Source organism: Leptodactylus fuscus, chromosome 7, assembly GCF_031893055.1.
Source record: "Leptodactylus fuscus isolate aLepFus1 chromosome 7, aLepFus1.hap2, whole genome shotgun sequence".
Lineage (NCBI taxonomy): Eukaryota > Metazoa > Chordata > Amphibia > Anura > Leptodactylidae > Leptodactylus > Leptodactylus fuscus.
Window position 1 is genome coordinate 1188083 of NC_134271.1, and position 9903 is coordinate 1197985.

At 50.1% G+C, this 9903-nt stretch overlaps 1 protein-coding gene across 2 annotated transcripts in view; it reads left to right on the forward strand.

The window, feature by feature from the left end:
* The window catches only part of PACSIN3 (protein kinase C and casein kinase substrate in neurons 3), a 62113-nt gene that overhangs the window by 11282 nt on the left and 40928 nt on the right, over positions 1-9903 (forward strand). Inside the window, exon 1 of one of the 2 annotated variants that reach the window (XM_075280727.1) lies at positions 6207-6306. The exons of the other annotated variant lie outside the window; for it this stretch is intronic. The gene's annotated coding sequence lies outside the window, so the exon portion shown is untranslated. Of the gene's footprint in view, positions 1-6206; positions 6307-9903 lie in introns of those variants that run through there. 2 annotated transcript variants of the gene reach the window in all.

Below are 9903 nucleotides of genomic sequence, written 5' to 3' on the forward strand. Positions count from 1 at the left end.
GCGGTTACTACCAGGAGTGGTTGTACAGGTGACTGGTTACTGCCAGGAGTGGTTGTACAGGTGACTGCGGTTACTGCCAGGAGTGGTTGTACAGGTGACTGGTTACTGCCAGGAGTGGTTGTACAGGTGACTGGTTACTGCCAGGAGTGGTTGTACAGGTCACTGCGGTTACTGCCAGGAGTGGTTGTACAGGTGACTGGTTACTGCCAGGAGTGGTTGTACAGGTGACTGCGGTTACTGCCAGGAGTGGTTGTACAGGTGACTGCGGTTACTGCCAGGAGTGGTTGTACAGGTGACTGGTTACTGCCAGGAGTGGTTGTACAGGTGACTGTGGTTACTGCCAGGAGTGGTTGTACAGGTGACTGCGGTTACTGCCAGGAGTGGTTGTACAGGTGACTGCGGTTACTGCCAGGAGTGGTTGTACAGGTGACTGGTTACTGCCAGGAGTGGTTGTACAGGTGACTGCGGTTACTGCCAGGAGTGGTTGTACAGGTGACTGGTTACTGCCAGGAGTGGTTGTACAGGTGACTGCGGTTACTACCAGGAGTGGTTGTAGAGGTGACTGCGGTTACTGCCAGGAGTGGTTGTACAGGTCACTGCGGTTACTGCCAGGAGTGGTTGTACAGGTGACTGCGGTTACTACCAGGAGTGGTTGTACAGGTCACTGCGGTTACTGCCAGGAGTGGTTGTACAGGTGACTGCGGTTACTGCCAGGAGTGGTTGTACAGGTCACTGCGGTTACTGCCAGGAGTGGTTGTACAGGTGACTGGTTACTGCCAGGAGTGGTTGTACAGGTCACTGCGGTTACTGCCAGGAGTGGTTGTACAGGTGACTGGTTACTGCCAGGAGTGGTTGTACAGGTGACTGCGGTTACTACCAGGAGTGGTTGTACAGGTGACTGCGGTTACTGCCAGGAGTGGTTGTACAGGTGACTGGTTACTGCCAGGAGTGGTTGTACAGGTGACTGCGGTTACTGCCAGGAGTGGTTGTACAGGTGACTGCGGTTACTGCCAGGAGTGGTTGTACAGGTGACTGGTTACTGCCAGGAGTGGTTGTACAGGTGACTGTGGTTACTGCCAGGAGTGGTTGTACAGGTGACTGCGGTTACTGCCAGGAGTGGTTGTACAGGTGACTGGTTACTGCCAGGAGTGGTTGTACAGGTGACTGCGGTTACTGCCAGGAGTGGTTGTACAGGTGACTGCGGTTACTGCCAGGAGTGGTTGTACAGGTGACTGCGGTTACTGCCAGGAGTGGTTGTACAGGTGACTGCGGTTACTGCCAGGAGTGGTTGTACAGGTCACTGCGGTTACTGCCAGGAGTGGTTGTACAGGTGACTGGTTACTGCCAGGAGTGGTTGTACAGGTGACTGCGGTTACTGCCAGGAGTGGTTGTACAGGTGACTGCGGTTACTGCCAGGAGTGGTTGTACAGGTGACTGGTTACTGCCAGGAGTGGTTGTACAGGTGACTGTGGTTACTGCCAGGAGTGGTTGTACAGGTGACTGGTTACTGCCAGGAGTGGTTGTACAGGTGACTGGTTACTGCCAGGAGTGGTTGTACAGGTCACTGCGGTTACTGCCAGGAGTGGTTGTACAGGTGACTGTGGTTACTGCCAGGAGTGGTTGTACAGGTGACTGGTTACTGCCAGGAGTGGTTGTACAGGTCACTGCGGTTACTGCCAGGAGTGGTTGTACAGGTGACTGGTTACTGCCAGGAGTGGTTGTACAGGTGACTGCGGTTACTACCAGGAGTGGTTGTACAGGTGACTGGTTACTGCCAGGAGTGGTTGTACAGGTGACTGCGGTTACTGCCAGGAGTGGTTGTACAGGTGACTGCGGTTACTGCCAGGAGTGGTTGTACAGGTGACTGGTTACTGCCAGGAGTGGTTGTACAGGTGACTGTGGTTACTGCCAGGAGTGGTTGTACAGGTGACTGCGGTTACTGCCAGGAGTGGTTGTACAGGTGACTGCGGTTACTGCCAGGAGTGGTTGTACAGGTGACTGGTTACTGCCAGGAGTGGTTGTACAGGTGACTGCGGTTACTGCCAGGAGTGGTTGTACAGGTGACTGCGGTTACTGCCAGGAGTGGTTGTACAGGTGACTGGTTACTGCCAGGAGTGGTTGTACAGGTGACTGCGGTTACTACCAGGAGTGGTTGTAGAGGTGACTGCGGTTACTGCCAGGAGTGGTTGTACAGGTGACTGCGGTTACTGCCAGGAGTGGTTGTACAGGTGACTGGTTACTGCCAGGAGTGGTTGTACAGGTGACTGCGGTTACTACCAGGAGTGGTTGTAGAGGTGACTGCGGTTACTGCCAGGAGTGGTTGTACAGGTCACTGCGGTTACTGCCAGGAGTGGTTGTACAGGTGACTGCGGTTACTACCAGGAGTGGTTGTACAGGTCACTGCGGTTACTGCCAGGAGTGGTTGTACAGGTGACTGCGGTTACTGCCAGGAGTGGTTGTACAGGTCACTGCGGTTACTGCCAGGAGTGGTTGTACAGGTGACTGCGGTTACTGTGCTCTCTGTAAAGACCTGATACTAATTTGCCGTGTGTGCCGCATTGGTGACCTCATCTCTCGGCGTTCCGGGGGCTTCGTACCGTTTTGCCTGGCTTTGCACTGCTGGATTCAGTCTGAGGTACTGATTGGTTGTCAGACATAATTTAGGGAGCTGAGCCAGGACCCCAAACACTGTACAGATCTGTGATACTCTGAGCGCCCCCTGCCTGCAGGGTTACTGCCTGATACTGACAACATGGCCACAGCGGCCCTGCAGGAAGGTGGCCTCCTCCTCATCATCATAGGCCGCCAGTTCTCAGCTCACTGGGCCAATATCTGGTGCACTGTACACCCCTGATGAGCTGCAGCCTGACCAGAGTAGTGATGACCCCGCTGCAGCCATAGTGGTCACGTCTACACCCACTCTGTTACACCAGGCACCTTTGCCCCCTGCAGGGGGCTCCAGTCTTGCACCTTTGCCCTGTTCCAGGACGGTTCCTTCCCTCTGTCTGGTCACACCTGAAGATACAACAACACTTTCTGTCCGAGTTGTCGAGTGAACATTCCCTTTCAGGCTCAGTAGTCGGAGCCGGCCGGGACCTGAATATATTATTAATTCCATGGTGCTCTGTACATTATTATATTAATCCCATGGTGCTGTACATTATTATATTAATCCCATGGTGCTCTATACATTATTATATTAATCCCATGGTGCTCTATACATTATTATATTAATCCCATGGTGCTCTGTACATTATTATATTACTCCCATGGTGCTGGACATTATTATATTAATCCCATGGTGCTCTGTACATTATTATATTAATCCCATGGTGCTCTATACATTATTATATTAATCCCATGGTGCTCTGTACATTATTATATTACTCCCATGGTGCTCTGTACATTATTATATTAATCCCATGGTGCTGGACATTATTATATTAATCCCATGGTGCTGGACATTATTATATTAATCCCATGGTGCTCTGTACATTATTATATTAATCCCATGGTGCTCTATACATTATTATATTAATCCCATGGTGCTCTGTACATTATTATATTACTCCCATGGTGCTGGACATTATTATATTAATCCCATGGTGCTGGACATTATTATATTAATCCCATGGTGCTGTACATTATTATATTAATCCCATGGTGCGCTGTACATTATTATATTAATCCCATGGTGCTCTATACATTATTATATTAATCCCATGGTGCTCTATACATTATTATATTAATCCCATGGTGCTCTGTACATTATTATATTAATCCCATGGTGCTCTGTATATTATTATATTAATCCCATGGTGCTCTGTACATTATTATATTAATCTCATGGTGCTGGACATTATTATATTAATCCCATGGTGCTGTACATTATTATATTAATCCCATGGTGCTGGACATTATTATATTAATCCCATGGTGCTCTGTACATTATTATATTAATCCCATGGTGCTCTGTACATTATTATATTAATCCCATGGTGCTCTGTACATTATTATATTACTCCCATGGTGCTGGACATTATTATATTAATCCCATGGTGCTGTACATTATTATATTAATCCCATGGTGCGCTGTACATTATTATATTAATCCCATGGTGCTCTGTACATTATTATATTAATCCCATGGGGCTGTACATTATTATATTAATCCCATGGTGCTCTATACATTATTATATTAATCCCATGGTGCTCTGTACATTATTATATTAATCCCATGCTGCTCTGTACATTATTATATTAATCCCATGGTGCTGGACATTATTATATTAATCCCATGGTGCTCTGTACATTATTATATTAATCCCATGGTGCTGTACATTGGGGGTCACATACAGTACACAGCATATACGGGGTTAGAGGAACGTTGCTGTGCCCTGTCTTTGTCTCTCTGCACACTTGTCTGACTTGTTGCGCCGGTGTCGGGCTGTGACGCTTCTTGTGTGGGCCACAAACATCCGGAAAAAATCCTTGTGAAAAATATTGTCGCCTGCAGACGAGCTGGAGAAGATCTTTACTCCCCTTCAGACTGTACCCCTCGTACACCACATGTATATTGAGGGGTCCGGAGACCCCACCAGGTCACTAAGGCTCTGTTCCCTCTTCATTTTTGGCGGTCTGGCAGTGTCTGGGATCTGCGGCAGTACCTCAGTGTTGTCGCAGCGTCCCGAGGAGATCCAGAGGAATGGGCCTAGTATGTCGGGAGTCCTGTGCCGCCGACCCCCTGATGAGATCCTGCAGGACGCTTTTTTTTTTCTGCCTCCCATTGAGAACAGATCTGCTGCAAATTCTTCCATGTGAACAGTCCCTTATACTGCCTCGCCCTTATGCCGAGCATGCATGTGTTGTAAATAGGGAGAGGGGAGCAAGTCACTGCCAGCCTATTGACATCCATATGACCAATCCTCCTGTCGCTTGCCATAAGGGACAGTTGTGAGATCCCCGTACACCCTGATCATGTGGGGGCACCCCGGCCTTCTCCAAAGAGCTGTAGATGTTGTATTTTGCCGTGCTCGCTCCTTGGGGAGATATGGAGAGCTCTCACAGCAGTGCCCTGAATATGGGGGGTGGGGTGGGGGGTGCAGCCGCTGGTAGACCCCTCCTCTTGTCCGGTGGATTGTGTTTTTGGCCACTTCCCAGCAGGTACTGCTGACCCCCCCCCCCCACGCCCGGTATCTGCCAGGGCTTTTTGCAGAACTTTCTCGGCTTGATAATTTCCTGATAATATCTCGCCCTTATTTGACTTTCTGGGTGAAGTATTTATGGCCGCCGCGCAGGACTCGACCCAGGACATTGCCGGAAATATAGTCCAACCCCCAAATGGCTGAAGCCGAGCATTGAGATCTGTATCTGGATGATGTCAGGGGATTGCTATGTGTAGTGGTGACCTATGCACAATCTATAGGTGACCGCTGGGGCCAGTGACTGACACATAGGGCTGGTCTGGGGGTGTCGGGGATCACCAGGGCCATCACTAGACCGTGGAGACATTTAGTACCTGGGAAATGGGTTTTTAGGGTGAGTTCACATGGAGGAGGTTGTGTAGGGATCGGAGCTGGCCCCCGGAACCTGTGACACAATGCAGAGATTCCCACGCTGATCAGCCTCGTATGCAATAAGTTTTCTGGAGTGATTGGGACCAGAGAACTATTCACTGCCTCAAAATCTGAGCTTGTTTCTAGGGAACCCCTTTATTCTATGTCTATGGGCAGCTGCAGTGATGACCATTACCCTGTGTCAGGAGATTGGGGCCCTTAAGTGCCCCACATGAGTAGTGGTGATGTGCATGCTCGGTCAGTCCCATAGAAGTGGATGGAGCGGTGGCCAAGCATGCAGATGAGCACTGTGTGTACATGGGGCACTTGCAGGCCTCTGTAGTCGTAGTCAGACTGCCATTGCTTAGGATTGTATTAGTGGTGTGTATTGCCCGGCATCCTGACCATATAGGTGGCGTTGTGTGCCGCCTGGCCCTTCTCGTCGCCCCCTCCCATCCATTCCCTTTTCTTTTTTTTTCCCTCCTCCAGAACAAAGCTTGTTCTGTCCAGTTTAGCCCTGCGATGCCTTAACAAATTCAGCGGGGGCTCCTGGGCTGTATGCGGTCTGCGGACGCCCTGGCATAGTCCTGCGTTACGTAGATTAATTCAATCCGTGTCTGTACGGTTTCCTCACACCGCGCGGCTGCGGCTCTGCTGCCAACACTCAGTGACATTTTCCAACCTACTTGTTTGCCAGACAGACCAAAGACTCCTGAGGCCGTGTTTGCCCTCCGCTCCCCTCTGCAGCCAGGTAAGAGGCTCTATTACAACTTGAGATTGGGAGGAGGGGGCTTGTGCATTGTTGCATGGGTTCCCCACAGGGGGGAGCGGGCACCAGGACGGGTTGTTCACAGCTGGGGGTGTCCAGGCTTCTGCAGTAATGTGACCTATTTAGCTGCAAGATATGTCTGCCTAAAGTGAGTGCAAGCTAGTAGGAGGGGTGTGTAGAGGAGAGCAGGTTACAGGAGGGGTATATAGAGGACCGGGGTTACAGGAGGGGTATATATAGAGGACCGGGGTTACAGGAGGGGTATATAGAGGAGAGGGGTTACAGGAGGGATATATATAGAGGAGAGGGGTATATATAGAGGACCTATTTAGCTGCAAGATATGTCTGCCTAAAGTGAGTTCAAGCTTGTAGGAGGGGTGTGTAGAGGAGAGCAGGTTACAGGAGGGGGTATATAGAGAGTTGTGTGTGTGTGTGTGTATATATAGATGACCGTCGTTATTGGAGAGGTGTATATAGAGGGGAGGGGTTACAGGAGAGGTGTATATAGAGGATCGGGGTTACAGGGGGTATATATAGAGGACTGGGGTTACAGGAGAGGTGTATATAGAGAGGAGGGGTATGTATAGAGGACTGGGGTTACAGGAGAGGTGTATATAGAGGGGAGGGGTTACAGGAGGGGTATATATAGAGCGGGGGTTTACAGGAAGGGTGTATGTAGAGGACTGGGGTTACAGGAGAGGTGTATATAGAGGACTGGGGTTACAGGAGGGGTATATATATATATAGAGGGGGGGGGTTACAGGAGGGGTGTATATAGAGGACTGGGGTTACAGGAGGGGTGTATATAATAGAGGACTGGGGTTACAGGAGAGGTGTATATAGAGGGGAGGGGTTACAGGAGGGGTATATATAGAGGGGGGGTTACAGTAGGGGTTTATATAGAGGACTGGGGTTACAGGAGGGGTGTATATAGAGGGGGGGTTACAGGAGAGGTGTATATAGAGGACTGGGGTTACAGGAGGGGTGTATATAGAGGACTGGGGTTACAGGAGGGGTGTGTGTGTGTGTGTGTATATATATATATATATATATATATATATATATATATATATATATAGAGGGGGGGGGGTTACAGGAGGGGTGTATATAGAGGACTGGGGTTACAGGAGGGGTGTATATAGAGGACTGGGGTTACAGGAGGGGTGTATATAGAGGGGGGGGGTTACAGGAGAGGTGTATATAGAGGACTGGGGTTACAGGAGGGGTGTATATAGAGGGGGGGTTACAGGAGGGGTATATAGAGGGGGGGTTACAGGAGGGGGTATATATATAGAGGGGGGGTTACAGGAGGGGTGTATATAGAGGGGGGGTTACAGGAGGCTTCTGGGCTGATCTATCACTGAGGGTTAACCCCTTGTGTGCTGCAGCTGCCCATTCCCTCTGCATTGCCACTGGTGCAGTGCTCGGTGCTGCTTTCCTATGATGCCGCCCTGTTGCTGACTCCACTGAATACACAATATATCCTGTTATATTTCGTTGCCGTATCCCGCAGTGACAGAATCTTCTCCTGACAGTAGATCTATTTAGGGATGAGCCAAGAAAATGTGTATTTTTTGTGCAATTTAAAACCGAGGGGGATTTGGCAGCTCCGTGTGGGGGGTTTAAGCAGAGACGGGTCATCTTTTGCCAGTGCGCTCATGATTTTTTGGAGCTCATCCGGGAGGGGGGGGGGGGGGTCTGGTCATTTCTGTGGGAAGAGGCGCATAGTTCTTCCCAGCTTGATAGTGTGTGGGCACAAGGGAGGCGCTGACTCGCTGCCCTCCTAAAACCCGTCCAGGCAGTTCCTGTGCCAGCTGCCTCCCTGAAGATCCCGGAGGCATGTAAGACACCCCACACCAGATCCCATATGTAGTATGTCCTTAGCAAACAGCTGGGCCCCGGCAGGGAGTGACTTTGGGGCGAGGGAATTAAACATTATTCCATAAGATTTCGTGTTTCGGCAAGCCCAGTGTACTAGGATTGGCCAAGCGGGACGGAGCCAGTGTTTTTCCAGGTACAGTCCAGGACTCTGCAGGGTTGTAGCTTGTGACATGTTGACAGTGTTACATCCTCTGACCTGAAGGGGTTAAAGAACATGGCTGCTTACTTGTAGAGACAGCGCCATACCGGTCTTATGTTGGGTCTGGTATTACAACTCTATTGATCTGAAGTGGACTGGGCTGTAATACCCGCCATGTTTTTCTAATCCTGCCCTTTAAGGTGGGTGCGCACATTACATGGTTGGCTCAGCTTACTGAGTTTAGAGGGATCGGCCATGTCTGTAATGTGCGTCGACCCTCCTGGGTAAATATCGGGGTAGGACCAACCTGTCCAAGTCTTTGTTCTCGGATGATAAGTTGGTGTTTGAAGAGTCTGGCAGCGGCTTATTCGCATCTATTCATTAACACATACATGCATGCTTGGCCAGGTGTGCATGTGAATGGGGGATGGGAGGAATAGCTGTGGCCATAATGTAATAGGATATATATATATTTGACTTATATTATACTAGTGATTGACCAATGGGATATATGGATGTCATAAAGGGGTCTCCTTCATACTTCCCACCATGACCAGTCATTCCTTTTGACCATTTGTACCCTTACATTTCCATTCACAGCATGAATTGTGTAAAGTGAACCCCTGGATGCCTGCGGGTGTAGATGGAGGCCTATACTGAAGCTGCGGGTGTAGATAGAGGCCTATACTGAGGCTGCGGGTGTAGATGGAGGTCTATACTGAAGCTGCGGGTGTAGATGGAGGTCTATACTGAAGCTGCGGGTGTAGATGGAGGTCTATACTGAAGCTGCGGGTGTAGATGGAGGTCTATACTGAAGCTGCGGGTGTAGATGGAGGTCTATACTGAAGCTGCGGGTGTAGATGGAGGTCTATACTGAAGCTGCGGGTGTAGATGGAGGCCTATACTGAAGCTGCGGGTGTAGATGGAGGCCTATACTGAAGCTGCGGGTGTAGATGGAGGCCTATACTGAAGCTGCGGGTGTAGATGGAGGTCTATACTGAGGCTGCGGGTGTAGATGGAGGTCTATACTGAAGCTGCGGGTGTAGATGGAGGTCTATACTGAAGCTGCGGGTGTAGATGGAGGTCTATACTGAAGCTGCGGGTGTAGATGGAGGTCTATGATGAAGCTGCGGGTGTAGATAGAGGCCTATACTGAAGCTGCGGGTGTAGATGGAGGTCTATACTGAAGCTGCGGGTGTAGATGGAGGTCTATGATGAAGCTGCGGGTGTAGATAGAGGCCTATACTGAGGCTGCGGGTGTAGATGGAGGTCTATGATGAAGCTGCGGGTGTAGATAGAGGCCTATACTGAGGCTGCGGGTGTAGATGGAGGTCTATACTGAAGCTGCGGGTGTAGATGGAGGCCTATACTGAGGCTGCGGGTGTAGATGGAGGTCTATACTGAAGCTGCGGGTGTAGATAGAGGCCTATACTGAGGCTGCGGGTGTAGATGGAGGCCTATACTGAAGCTGCGGGTGTAGGTGGAGGTCTATGATGAAGCTGCGGGTGTAGATGGAGGTCTATGATGAAGCTGCGGGTGTAGATGGAGGCCTATACTGA